We start from the raw sequence: 6167 nt of genomic DNA on the forward strand, positions 1-6167 counted from the left end.
CACACCCAACTTCTAACTGTCCGTGGTCCTCGGGACTACTGGGAACTTTCTTCACAATCTCAGTGCCTTGGAGTGACCTCTGCGTGCTGACGGCTTCCAGTTGTGTGGTTAGAGATCAGATTCTCCCCTGAACTCCAGGCTAAAAAGTGCATCTGCAGGTGTGGGGGTGGGGAGTGGGGCGCCTGGCTGGTGCGGTCGGTAGAGCGTGCACTGTGGTTCTCAGGGCTGTGAGTTTGAGCCCCATGTTGGGGGAAAAGATGACATAACAAATTTAAAAAAAAATTTTTTTAGATGAAAACCACATCTGCTGACTTGTGTCTCACATCTTAAGTCTGACTCGTTAACAATGTTTTCGTCACCCACAGACCCCTCAGAGTGCGTCCTCCGCCCAGGCTTTCTCATCTCTGCTGGTGGGATCCCGTGCAGGGAGCTCACAGCAGAAACCCAGGAACCATCCACGGTAGCTGCCTCCGTCCCTCTACTTCTAGTCCCTTAGCGAACCCATCACTCCACCTCCAGTCAGTCATCTGGGATCTGTCCCCCGCCCACCACCCTCTGTCATGGCCTCAGACCTCATCCCCGCAGCCCCCCCGAACAACCCCGATCTTCCTCCTCCCACTACCGGCCCTTCTCCAGTCTCCTCCCTCAGCTGCAGAATCGGGCACATCACACCACCCTGTTTAAAATTCCTGACGTGGCTTCCCTGTGGGCTACCCTGCACTGTGGGCAATGGTCAGACCCTGTCACAGTGTCTTCAGAGGAATGGGTCCCAAGGCTGAGATCAAGATGTCCCCAGGGCTGCACTCCCCTGGAGGTTCTAGGAGAATCTGCATCTTGCTCTTTCAGCTTTGTTGGAACAATTCAGTTCCTTGTGGATGGAGAGCTATTTTCTTGCTGGATGTAAACTCAAGGTCATTGCCAGCTTCTAGAGTCTACTGCATTCTTGGCTCGTGGTTCGCTTCCTCCATCTTCAAAGCCAACAAAGAGGTCGACTCCTCATGTAGCTTCCCTCTGATCCATTCTGCCTCAGTCGTTAGCGTTAAGCTACATAGATTGGGCTCTTCTGGATAACCCCTCTGCTGTAAAATTGTTTGATTAGCAGCCTTAATTGTGATCTGCAAAGCTAACGTCCCTTTTGTCATGTCAGATTTATAAACTCAAGGGATTAGGATACGGTCATCTCTGGTGGACCAGTATTCTGCCTGCTACAGTCACCATTTACAATTACATGAAAAAGTATCACATTCTTAGGAATGAATGTGCAAGTTCTCTGGGCAAAAGAAGTGTAAAATATCATTGGGAAAAAATTTAAACGGTGTGGAATCTCCTTAAGGTAGAATTTTGAGGCTATTTGTGCATTGGAACTCTATCTGCTTTTGGACCAACCCCGGAATAAAGAGCCACATTTTATATACATGCAATTGCGCTTCTGTGTTAAATGTCAATGACTTGCATGAGGAAATTTAAGTGGAGAAATTTGTTCTTTTAAAAGCCATATGACGGATGCCTGGGTGGCTCAGTGGGTTAAAGCCTCTGCCTTCAGCTCAGGTCATGATCCCAGGGCCCTGGGATCCCACATCAGGCTCTCTGCTCAGCAGGGAGCCTGCTTCCCCCTCTCTCTCTGCCTGCCTCTCTGCCTACTTGTGATCTCTGTCAAATAAATAAAAATAAAATCTGTAAAAAAAAAAATTAAAAAAGCCATATGAATTTCTGGGAGCTATCTTGCAATATTATAAATCCATCATTAAAAAAAAAAATCCAGGGCGCCTGGGTGGCTCAGTGGGTTAAGCCACTGCCTTCAGCTCAGGTCATGATCTCAGGGTCCTGGGATCGAGTCCCGCATCAGGCTCTGCTCAGCAGGAAGCCTGCTTCCTCCTCTCTCCCTGCCTGCCTCTCTGCATACTTGTGATCTCTCTCTGTCAAATAAATAAATAAATAAAATCTTTAAAAAAAAAGAAAAAGAAAAAAAATCCATCATTAGAGTCTACATTGTTTTGATTTGGTACTTAAATCACACTCGGAGACTGAAGGTTATCTTGACAGCAGCATGTGACTCCAGAAGAAGTATGACTTTATTTTATTAAACACTAGTGTGTTGATTTAAGGAAATGTTACAACTTGGTAAAGGTATTCCCTCCCTTGGAATTGTGCTCCCCAAGGTCTTGATGATTTAGTGGGCTGTACTGTGGGCTGGTGGTATTATCTGAGTTTTGCAGAATTATACACTTTAAGGAGAGGTAAGACTGATCACATATTTTACCATTTCACATTTGCCTAACTAAGAAAATTGCCACATCTCCAAACCATGCTTCTGTCCTTGCTGAAGCAGGCTATGTCAGGCTGTTTGAATATAATTAACTTTTTGAAGTAGTTGTCACCGCAAAGCTTCTTTTTAACACAAAGAACTATGTATCATTTGAAATTACTCAAATCACATCTTCATAGAAGGCATGAACCCCAGGTGCTTCATACTTCCAATATCATGGTGCCCCAGTGAGAGGAGGCAGGAGGAGAATAAAAAGAATTAAAGAAAGATCAGTACAGGGGCACCTGGGTGGCTCAGTGGGTTAAAGCCTCTGCCTTCAGCTCAGGTCATGATCCCAGGGTCGTGGGATCGAGCCCCGCATCGGGCTCTCTGCTCAGCAGGGAGCCTGCTTCCCTCTCTCTCTGCCTGCCTCTCTGCCTACTTGTGATCACTCTCTGTCAAATAAATAAATAAAATCTTTAAAAAAAAAAAAAAAAAGAAAGATCAGTACAAACTAATCATTAAGTGAATTTCACTGCAACATATTTTTAGGGGAAATCCTTTCTGATGCTAAAGGCAGCTGTAATCTGGAAGACAATTCAGTGAAGATATTTTGTTACGAGTTTTGTCGCAGATAAATTACCAACCACTGTGCTCCTGGGCTGGTGCTATGGTAACAGCTAACAGCATATCGCAGTCTGAGCGGCTTCAAGGACGGAAACTTACTTTCTTACGGTTTGGAAGGCTCCAATTCCCAGAGGCAGGTGCCAGTAGGGCGGCTTCCGGATGAGCCCTCTCCTTGGCTGGCAGGTGGCACCTTCTCCCCGTGTCCTCTGCGGACGTTCCTCTACGCATGCCCTCCTGGTGTCTCTTCCTCTTACTATTTTTTTTTTTTTTAGATTTTATTTATTTATTTGACAGAGGAACAGAGAGATCACAAGTAGGCAGAGAGGCAGGCAGAGGGAGAGGGGGAAGCAGGCTCCCCGCTGAGTGGAGAGCCCGATGCGGGGTACGATTCCAGGACCCTGAGATCATGACCTGAGCCGAAGGCAGAGGCTTAACCCACTGAGCCACCCAGGCAGACGCCCCTCTCTTCCTCTTCTTGTAAGAACACCGGTCCTGTTGGTTTTAGGGACTCATCCTTGTTGTTACAGGATCACAGGTTCTTGTCCCACGGAGCAAGAAGGAATCTTATGACACAAGAGTGTGCGGCAAAGTGAAAGTTTATTAAGCGAAGCTGAGAGGGGGGGGGGTCCCAGATGGGTTTCCCCCGCGGGCTCTTAGGGGCAGTCTTCTCTGGAGAACTGACTGGGAGCTTCTTGTGCCATCTTGGTTGGAGAACGGACTCTTGGTAACACCCTTCATGACTCCTTTGAGGTTTGGTCATCTTCTGTGATTACACTGTAGCTGCCAAAGAAAGGTCCTCCCGTCGCCCTGGGCCGGGTGCTCTCTTTCCGTATCTTGTGTTCACTCTGGCTTAGCACTTCTGCCTGCAGCCCGGAGTCTCAGAGCCTAGCCGGGCCCTCCTCTCCCTGCCTATACCTTAGCCCTTTCCTTATTCATTATGATCTCATTTATCCTTAATCACCTCCTTAAATGCTGTCTCCAAACACAGTGGCCTGGACATTAGGCTTCAACATATGAGTTTGGGGAAGGCGGGGGACCCAATTCCCTCCGTAACAACTACTAACAAATATCTTTGATACAGTTCTTTCATACGGAATATTTTGCTAAAAACATTTTGCTCTTGTCTTTATTTTACCATGCTTAGTATAAGTGAATTAACCTAGCCAGGTAGATTATAAAGAGGACCAACTAGCTATGGATGCATCATATATATTAATAAACCATAGAAATAGTATACCAGACTTTTAAAATTAGCATACTTTCTTTTTTTTTTTTTAAGCTCCACAGAGGCTGGGCTGGGCTTTGTTGGTTTTTTTTTTTTTTTTTTTTTTTTTAAGATTATTTGAGAGAAAATGAAAGAGAGAGCTAAGAGGGGGGAGAGTCAGAGGGAAAAGCAGACTCCCCACTGAACTGGGAGCCCAATGCTGCTGGATTCCAGGACTCCAGGATCATGACCTGAGCTGAAGGCAGTCGCTTAACTAACTGAGCCACCCAGGTGTCCCAAATTAGCATATTTTCTAAATTATTGAAAATTAGCATATTTTCTAAAATATTGTTTACCTTAAGATTTAGGACTTTAGAGGAGCCTGGGTGGCTCAGTTGTTAACTGTCCAACTCTTGGTCCAACTCTTGGCCCAACTCTTGGCCTCAAGGTCATGATCTCGGGGTCATGGGATGGAGTCCCGTGTCAGTCTCCAGGCTCAGCACAGAGCCTGCTTCGGTTTGTCACTCTACCTGTCTCTCTGCCCCTCCCCTGAAGATGCTCCCCCTCCCCGCAAATAAAGTAAATAGATCTTTTTTTGTTTTTTTAAAGATTATTTATTTATTTATTTGACAGAGATCACAAGTAAGCAGAGAAGCAGGCAGAGAGAGAGGAGGAAGCAGGCTCCCTGCTGAGCAGAGAGCCCGATTGTGGGGCTCGATCCCAGGACCCTGAGACCATGACCTGAGCCAAAGGCAGAGGCTTAACCCATTGAGCCACCCAGGTGCCCCAGGTAAACAGATCTTTACAAAAAGAAGAAAAAATATTTAAGACAATTAAAAATGGCTTAAATCCAGTAAAGGTTTTGATTATTTTTTTAACAGGAGATGGTTTTTATAACTGAAATAACATTTCAGGTAAACGAAACACTGGTAAATACTGATATTTGACCTTTTTTTGTTACCTTATATAATTTCTTTAAATAATACTTTTCTTTAAAAAGGTGTAATGCGGGGTGCCTGGGGGGCTTAGTGGGTTAAAGCCTCTGCCTTCAGCTCAGGTCATGATCCCAGGGTCCTGGGATCGAACCCCACATCGGGCTCTCTGCTCAGTGGGGAGCCTCCTTCCCCCTCTCTCTCTGCCTGCCTCTCTGCCTACTTGTGATCTCGGTCTGCCAAATAAATTTAAATATATATATAAATTTTTTAAAAAAGGTGTAATGGAAGCACCTGGCTCAGTTGATCCCACGTCAGGAAAGGAGTCCCACATCTGGCTCCCCACTCAGCAAGGAGCTTCCTTCTCCCTCTGCCTGCTGCTTCCCCTGCTTGTGCTCTCTTTCTCTCTCTCTGACAAATAAATAAAAAATAAAAATCTTTAAGTAAATGAATAATTTTAAAAAGGTATAATGTATTAATATTAAAGGTTTCTAAATAAAACAAATATATGTACACTTACATGTACATATACATATTATTGACAGAAACTTAAAAAAAAAACAAATAAATGGGGAAATACAGTACATTTAATGATTTGAAGGCTCAATTGTAAAGATGTTAATTCTCCCCAAATTGATCTATAGAGTCTATACAATAAAGTAACAACATCAACAGGATTTGCTATGAAATGAATAAGGTAATTCTAAAACTTATGTGGAAAAGCAAAACGTAGCCAATACAATCTTGGAATAAAATAAGGTAGGGATATTTTCGAGAGTTACTGTAAATCTACAATGTAGCCCTGTTGGAAGACAGACCAGTGCTTTGACAGCAACAGCGCACAGAATTGTGGGCAATGATATTTCCATCGCTGACCCCGCCCCCAGCTTAGATGACCAGCAAGTGTGTGATGAGCGAATGGATTGATGGATGCGGAAGAGAACGGCCCATGAAGCTGGTAAAACGGCCCGTCCAGCTCTGGGGGCCATCATTTTGCAAGGGCCCTTTCTCAGGTGCTGGGAGAAGCACCAGTCATGTATGCAGAAGGTTTAAAAATATATATATTTTTTAATTTGTGTGTTTTGTTTTCCCTCCCCAAGCTCAGTAACAGAGTCCCTGGGTACTGCACCTCTTCGCTTGAGAACACGTCTTTCACTGG

This window comes from Mustela nigripes, chromosome 9 (genome assembly GCF_022355385.1).
Source record: "Mustela nigripes isolate SB6536 chromosome 9, MUSNIG.SB6536, whole genome shotgun sequence".
Lineage (NCBI taxonomy): Eukaryota > Metazoa > Chordata > Mammalia > Carnivora > Mustelidae > Mustela > Mustela nigripes.